The sequence below is a fragment of the Trachurus japonicus genome, chromosome 3 (genome assembly GCF_045865225.1).
Source record: "Trachurus japonicus isolate A0001 chromosome 3, Traja_1.0".
Lineage (NCBI taxonomy): Eukaryota > Metazoa > Chordata > Actinopteri > Carangiformes > Carangidae > Trachurus > Trachurus japonicus.
Window position 1 is genome coordinate 16,238,049 of NC_140909.1, and position 9,209 is coordinate 16,247,257.

Here is a 9,209-nt window from a genome sequence, read left to right on the forward strand (position 1 = left end):
TACCTCACATTTCAGAATTCACCTTCAGGCTACTTCATGAATTACTAGTCTAGTTCTTTTGTATGATAAACCTCCTGTTTTCCCCCATCATTCTAATCAGCCATTCATTCTCATTATTTCCATATGGTAGCCTATAAAAATACAGATGAGATTCTCGAAATCTCAACTGTGAAAAGTTTCACAATGAATTTCAAGTCTGCATAGATTTCTTTCTTTCTTTTAAGTAAGTTAAAGTTAAAGATACTTAATTAATCCTTTGCAGGAAATTACAATGTTACCAGCAGCAGAAGACAACACAAGACCACACACAGGCATCATACACAGAAAGTAGTAGCCTAGGGATACGGGCTTTTTATGCCTTTACTTATAGTACAGTAGACATAGACAGGAAATGGGTGGCAGAGAGAGGGGGAAAGGGCGGTGGGATTCGAGCTGGGGCCACCTGCAGCGAGGACTGTAGCCTCTACACATGGGGCACCTGCTCAACCTGCCTCGATTTCTGCCGGTACGCTGACCATAATGTTTGTGTGGCAGTCAGATGGTGGACTAAATCTTTGGTGGACTTTAAATCAGTCTGTATGCTCAGTTATTCTTCTGTCACAACCTTGAGAAGAACAAGCAAGTATAGAAAATTAATGAATATTTTACAGTCCTCCGGTTTGCCTGATCTGAACCCAGACTCTTTCTACTAAGTGACTCAGATCCTGACATTGCTACAGTCACCATCATCAGTTTCATCCAAATACAGAGTTGTTTCTGTCCCACTCATGGGACTAAAAACTTTCAAGCATGTTGGATGCATTTGGGATTGACAGCTAAAAAACACATAGCTAGTCCAGCAAAAATATCAGTTTGACCTGAGCACAATGAGGTGGCCTAGGGACAGATTCCCATTTACTGGGGTGTCCCCAGTAGGGAGCAGCAGGACCTTCCTGGCAGCGGTCTCTGCCCTCACGTGTCTCCCAAGAGTGGATTATAAAGCCAAGACAAAGCAGCTTGGCCCTTCCCTGCCCTGTGTCTGCAGCTGCGCAGTGAAAGCTCAGGGCTTCTGCCCTCTCCTGTTCTGGTTCAGAGCCAATATCAGCTGTCTGTTTTAGAGGGAGGGAGAGAAAAAAATACCCAGAAATCCTCTAAAGCAGCTTAAAGGCTGAATCAGGGGACTGAAGCCCTTTCCATTTCCAGAACTACTTCTCTCTCACTCTCTCTCGCTCTCACTCTCTCTCTCCATTATAGCTAGATGAGCATCTGACTGCCTGCCAAAGGAGCAACCGCCGTGGCAACATGTAAACTGTCTGCTGCATCCTCCAAAAGGGCATCCCCACCTGGTATACATCCCCACTAACATATCCTACTTGGATGAACAACAATAAGCACTAGAAACTATAGCCAATAGCATCCTAGACAAGCAGGGTGATATGACTTTAACTCTTGATGTAATCAGGAGTCTTGTATCGATTAAATAATGAATGCTAAGTGCTCATGTAACAAATAAAATCTCCCGCTGGGGAGCCTTTGGTTCCCTTGTGCATTATTATTTTTGATGCAGACTAGTCCCCATCACCACCCCCTTGTTGACATGCTGGGTTTTGGAGTGAAATGAAGTGAAGCAAAGTAGAGTGGAGAGCAGAGTGGTTCGGAGCGAGTATGTGATGCGACCATAGCTAGTCCCCTTGTCACCATGTGTGCGCGCAGGAATAAAAGGGGGAAGGAAGATGCAGGACTTTGCGTACATCAGAGGGGATGAGGAAAAATAGCCTACATTTGTTGGGTGAGAGATTTTAAAAAAAACACACAAGCAAAAGATGAGCAAAAAGGAGAGTTTATAACAGGATAACACAACCCAAGATCAACGTAAGCACAAAAATCTGTTTCTAAGTGGAGACTGATTTATTTTCACTCATCCTGGGAACAAAGGCCACAGCTGGGCAGTCTCACTTGTTGGCATTTTCCCAGATAGATTAAGATGTTATGGGTGTTTAAAGAATGTGTTAGCACAGCCTCACACATTAGCACCTCATCCAACCACTTCATATTGATATGATGTAGGCTATTGTAATCTACTCTCTGGGTTGTGTAACACTCAGATTCATCAGGACAATTACACTCCTGTTTATTGTTATGTGTAAAGATGGTAGGCTAGATCACCTTTTGTGGTGTAGCCAATTCTTTGGGAACAAGCAGATAAGACACAGTTGAGGAGAAGTTATAAAACTCAACCCCGGTTACAATGAGAAAGAAAAGTTTCTTGAAAATCCTATGAAACATTCACCAGTGTTTAGATGAATTGCTCAAAATACTGGGAAATACCTTTATTATCCTTTCCAGAGAGAGAAGATTGACTTGTTTGTCTGTAAACAAGATTCTAGCTGATTATCTTAACTTAAAACAACAAAGAGGGTGGGAGGGTGAGAGAGGGGTCAGCTAGACTGACACTGTCTATTCTTCTTCTTTCCAAATCCTGGAGAAACAGAGGTATTAAAGCAAATACTTTATGCCTGCCTGAGGTGCTGGATCTGTTTGCCAATATATTAAACTAGCCAGGTGCTAGCTGTAGCTTTATATAAGAAGGTGAAGGCTAGATATAATGAACTGTCAAACTTCCAAACCATTAGAAATAAGCAAACTAACTCATAATATTAATATGAGTGAATATAATTCAATATTTCTGCATCTTCTCCTTTTGACGGCATACTGTATGAGTTCTGAGTAGGGTGCAGACAGAGATTTACCACTTCAGGGAAATACTTTTATAGCTCAAATAAAAAAACAGGAAAGTCTTCATTAATTCTTAAAAAATGCCCGAGGAGAAACTGCCGTGGTGTTTTGATTTACATGATGTACCTGCCATTGGTTTATTTGTGGTTAAGAGGAAGAGAGAGAGAGACAGGAGGAAGGGGAAGATAGATAGATGATAGATAGATGATAGATAGATAGATAGATAGATAGATAGATAGATAGATAGATAGATAGATAGATAGATAGATAGATAGATAGATAGATAGATAGATAGATAGATAGATAGATAGATAGATAGATAGATAGATAGATAGATAGATAGATAGATAGATAGATAGATTCCTTCTGTGAGTCTTACTGTCATTATCACAAATAAACTTTCAGACTGAAAATGTTGACGTTTTTTGAAAAGGTTTCTTCTCTATATATATAAAGGCATTGATTGCTGTAGTATGTGGTATTTATAAATCTGCTTTTATGCAATTCTCTGTGGCATTGAGTTCAAACATCACATGACCCTTGTGCCTTTTACTGTCTAATTCTGCTAATGCAGCAGGGTGACTGCAACCATCTGTCTATATGCTGTGAATATCCAAGAAAAATGTATGCATTTAAATCCTCCTTTGAACTCTGACTGAGAGGTGGTGGACTGACTATCTCATTGACTGACTGAAAATCAAAGCAGATACATACGTAGATGTTTTAACCTTTGGGATTCTTGTAGTATGAAGAATGACACAGACCCAGGCCATGATGGAATGGTATCTAACCTTGCACAGGGCTTATCTCTGCCATCCAACCCAGAAGCCTTTTAGAGGGGATTTTCTGAGCAGGGCAATCTGTTGGCCTTTCTAAGAGTGCAAGGGTAAAACAGAGAAGGGCCACGACCTTTCACCGCCGAGGCCATTGACTCTCTTTTTATGTTTACTTGTAGGTTGAATATAACCAAACGCCTTGCTGGAGTGCAATAAGCATTACAAAACTGTAACAGATAACATCTCAGGATTGTAAGAGGTCACTCATGTATGTCTCTTAATAAATATAGAAAGCTCTTAGAGTCTGTTGTTGTGGCACGGTTGAATGTCCTTTGAAAGGCTGGTGAAGGCCATCTTTTTAACACGTGCATTAATTCCTTCTTTCACTGCCTTCCATTTAATGGAGAAAGGGAACAGGTACAATAGAATACATTAAGGCGTCAGCGAGAGGAGCCACTGGACAAACAGTTACCTCCTTCACACACACGCACAAACAACACACACACACAAAACCCACAAGCTGGGTAGGCTGAATTTGTTCTAACAGACATTCTGTGAATGGCACAGATCTTAGCCCGTTATGTTAACGTCGTTCCGCATCCATACTCACTCTTGCCAAACCTCCTTCGGATTCTCCAGAGTCTACCCTGATGTGACAGGATTAGAGCTAAGCCTTGAACCAGCAGGTGCCAGGGATCCTTTTGGCTCACCTTATTTAGCATGGAGAGCGTACTATATACTGCAGTACACTAGAGAGGCTTACTCCACTCTACTTAAAAAAAAAAAAAAAAAATGACGTCCATGCGTTAGTGCCAGCCCATTCATTAGGGCTGTAAATCCTGAAACCTGAAACAGGAAATCTAGGTCATGTTATTTAATAAGGATAGTAGTTGAAACAGCTAATTGATCTCAGTTAAATGCAAAACAAAAAACAAAACAAAAAACTTACAGCTCACTTATTACAAGCTTCTGTGCTTTGTCCATACTGCAATTGGTTTTGACATGAACTGTGAGAGAATGAAATACATGATAATAAATCACATATGTTGGGTTGGGTCTGGTTGGCTTTTCATTGTCGATTGAGTGTACTTGTTCTTTATTTGATTCTGTATAGCTGTGGATACATTGACTATAGCAATAGCCTATGTTTTTCTTTTTCTTTCAAAATGTTCCCAGACATTGCAATCATGTTCAAAATGTATAAAAACATTAATTTGTCGTTCTACTGACTGCTTCTATGTGCTTGGGAAATACTCACACAATTTGTTAAAGGGATAGTTCAACATTTTGGCAAATTGGCCCATTGCCATAATCGCTATAGTCATAGCAGTAGGTTCGTTCCCTTTAATTGTCAGTGTAAGCTATTTTCAGTACGGCGGAGCGAAGCAGCTGGCTGCTCAGAGCTACGCTATGGAGGCTTAAGGAATTTCTTGGTTACCCTCATCAAACTCATCAAATACAAAATCCCAAAACTCCAAAAGGCTTTCATGGACAAGTTGTGACCTGCACAATCACCACGCTATGAGATAATAATGGAACGTTACGAAACGGAGCCTTTTTCGAGGTAAATACAAGGTAAATACAGAGTCTGCTTGCTGAAAAACTGTCCCTGAACGCAACACGCATCAGCGGTTTTGCATGAATTTACCTCTAAAACAGCTCCGTCTCGTAACGTTCCGTTATTATCTCATAGCGTGGTGATTGTGCAGCTCACAACTTGTCCACGACAGCCTTTTGGAGTTGTTGGATTGTTGAGTTTGATGAGGAAAACCAAGAAATTCCCTTAGCCTCCATAGCATAGCCCTGAGCAGCCTGCCGCTCCGCTCCTCCGTTCTAAAAACAGCTTACACCGACAATTAAAGGTAACGAACCTACTCCTAACACTATAGGGATTATGGCAATGGGCCAATTTGCCAAAATGTTGAACTATCCCTTTAAATGTTAAATCACTTCGGTTTTTGAATCAACTAAAACATGAGATACAATGTGTTAAATAAAAACCGAGCTTCAGAGGGGCTGGAGGATTATTTATCTTGATTAGATCTTTGGGAGAGCAAAAGTTCAGACATACACACCACTCTTCCTGAGTGCTATCCAAATTTCCACAATCAATACAAAGTTTATATAAGAGCTTTTATGGTAACTTTAGTACCCCTTTTCACGGGGAGGCAACTGGGAGCATTATTGTGTGTGTGTGTGTGTGTGTGTGTGTGTCAAATCAAGGTTGAGTGGAGAACCTCCTCAGTCTGGACCTTCGTGGAGTTGAGGCGTGACTCACGGCTCACCCCACTGCTGCGTGCTGCGCTGTGTAAGAGACCACATAGTGGATGAGGTACATCAATAATTCAACAAAGACAGACTTCCTCTTTCTCTGGTTCTCTCTGTCCCCCCCCTTACCGCCCCTATCTCTCCCTCTCTCTCCCTCTCTCCCCAGTGCTCTGCCTCTGTTTCTAACTGGCGACTCTTCCTCATACTTCCACACAAACAACCTCCACCTCTAGGCTCCTTCACCCGTCTGCCTCTCTACTCACCCTCCTCCCCAAACCACTTAAAACAACACGCTTCCAAATCTAAATCTGAGGCTCAGTCAAGTATCCATTGGCTTTTAAGGGATTTTTTTTTTTTTTTTTTTTGCTCCAACACTAGTAGCAAGACGTCAAGTCAGCTTTTCGTGATCATGTAAGATTACACATAGGCAGGCCACAGAGGTGCTGATCTAGTTCTGGACAGTTCTAGTTCAGCAGATGTGAGACTCACTCACTCACTCACTCACTCACTCACTCACTCACTCACTCACTCACTCACTCACTCACTCACTCACTCACTCACTCACTCACTCACTCACTCACTCACTCACTCACTCACTCACTCACTCACTCACTCACTCACTCACTCACTCACCTCACTCACTCACTCACTCCTCATCTGGAAAGCATACGTTAATGTTGGAGGAACGTGCAGTCATTGCAGGAACATTTGACTATGGGATTATCAGGAGATCTAACAGAGGTTATTCAAAACTTTCAGATGTGTTTGCTCAGGGCATTATTGCGCTTCAAGGGGAAACATCTTTATGTCTGTCCCCTTCAGACCATTATCTCACACTAGTGAGTGCCAGCGGGCTCCATTTCCTGCCTAAAACCATTGATTCCATATGATGAAAATGCTTGAGAGAGACGAACCCTCCATTAAAAGATACATTAGCGAGCATTATACTGCTAATCCCAGGACCTTTAGCAACCTTCTAATCTGGATTATAGAGTTTGTAGATCATTTTATAGCATCACTTGTCGACCCCCCACCTCTATAAGTCATTTTGCTTTCCTTTGATTTCCTCTTCATCTTAACCTCTTAACCCTGAGGGTGCTTTTGCTCTTGATGCTGTCACGATATGTCTTATCTGAGCATACATTTATTCTAATTTCAGAACAGCGTGAAGTGTCGTATGCCATTATGTGTTTTTTTATTTATTTTTGATCACCTTTTTTTATTATTTCTAAATATATCAGAAAGGAAGATGCACCTGAACATGAGACTGTGGTATAGGTCTTATGAAAGAAATATTTTGTGGCACAATTTGTATTCACTAGGTTGAAGGTTAATAGCCAGCTGTGCTCAGTGAGCTGGGTGCTTTGCACTTTAAAACGTGAAACAAAAACCAGTCTGTGGGTTCCTGTTATGAACACAGATCAGTCTGTCCCCATTTACAAATGTCACAGCAGTGGAATAGGTTGGTTTATGCAGCATTTCCTGGTGTTGTTTGATAATGATGTCATTTTAACACAGTCTGCCACCCCAAAAGTTCATCTAACAACCTGAACTCAATAGTTGGAATTTATTGATATCTTCACCTTCACCCTTCACCACTTCTTCACCTTAGCCGTCATTAAAATCAGGTATAGTGTGGATCCCCTCAGTGTCAGCTGAAGTGTTGAATTTTCTGCAGAGGGTCTTCCTCTCCAAAACAAATCCACCAGGTGATTAAAATGGGTAAAATAGTGTCAGAGGATACAGGAGGTCTGAGGAGTTTTCTTTTAATTTATGATCCAGATGTCCTATGACCAAAAACCTTATTCCAGTTAAAAATACTGTTAAAAGGTGTAGCCTAGTGTAAAAATGTTTTAAAAAAACAAACAAACAAACAAACGACGCTTAGCTTGATTAAAATTTAATTTTACCACAACTCGACTCAACAAAATATGACATAGCCCTACTTTTTAGACATTGGAATACAGAAATGTCACATATGACACCTTTGAGAAGGTTCAGAAGAACTGAAGCCTGAATTGATCCACTGACCTCGTAACTGCAATCTAATAGCACCATCAGTATTTTTCCAGCTTTGTTTGTAATGAAAGTATTAGATGTTGTCAGTTTCCTGCACATTAAAAGCATTAATGAAAAGCAGTAATCCACTGGTGGTTTTGGGCACATAGCTCAGGTGAGTTTCATTCCAACAGCGTAAACAGAAGAATATCTGGAACTGCTCCCTATCTACTTGTTTTCTCTGTGTAACAGCAAACCACAGGGACCCCCTACAGGAAATCACATTGAGTTTTTGATAATGTGCTCACTATAGAGCAATCAGACCACGGCATGTCTGACTCATCTTGACACCTGAATCCAACAAACCAGCTTACCAGCAATCTTATTATAGCAGCGCCAGCAGACAGACACTGTGGCCAATTTTACGGAGTAATCCTTCAATTTTGCCAGTTCCACGTTAAAGATGACGAATTTGAGATTGAATAGACACAAATTTCCAAATTTGTAATTGTCAACAGGCCAAAGTTCTCCCAGATGTTAGCAGATTTTTCCATTTTAAAATTCAGGAAAAGAGTTGCTGCAAATTGCTACTTTTGAAAACAATGAAACGCCACATTATGTAACATTCAACTAAATAAATCCGCATTATTATTTCAACAGTCTTATAAAACCAAGCAAGAAACTATAGCTCTCAAAATACATTCCCGCTACATCCAATCATTCACATAATTTCCTGAATCGATCCATCTGCCTCTCATGAATGTCTCTATGTGGACAAAAGACTGAATACGACACGAGAAGAGAAGAGCGCGACTGCTGATAATTGACTGTGCCATCAGTAACTCAATACCTTGTGGAGAAATAACTGAGGAGCACCTGCCAGGAGGTGAGAGGTTGCCATGGAAACACATTTAAAGGAAAAAAGCTTTATTTGCAAAGATCTTAGCAAAACATCTGACTCTGACTGATAATTTGTTATGAATCACTCACCATGTCCTATTTGCTATTGCTTCCAATATATAGATTTTGCATTCCAAGTAGAGCAGAGGCATATAGGCTACAGAAAGATCAAATTCATCTTGTGTAATGGGGGAGACAGGATGAATGTTATAATGTGCAAAACTGAGTTATACGCATGACATTTCAATAAGTTAAAGAGCGACATAAGGGGAAATAGGCCTAAATAAATCCACATGCCAGAGCAGATGCTCTCTTATGCGAAACAAACAAGCCTCAGTTCTTCAGACATCCTCTACTCTTCAGTCCATTAGTTTGACACCGCAGTGACTGGATCATTAGGCCCCATCCGCTTCAATAATGCAAAAAGAGCAAACCAAGCAAACACAGCACAGCCTTATCTGCCTCTCACCTCTCCACACAGCAGGATTCAACAAGGTAAAGAACACATTATCCAACCCACAATGTGTGCAACAACAGGCCTCCTCCGCGCTG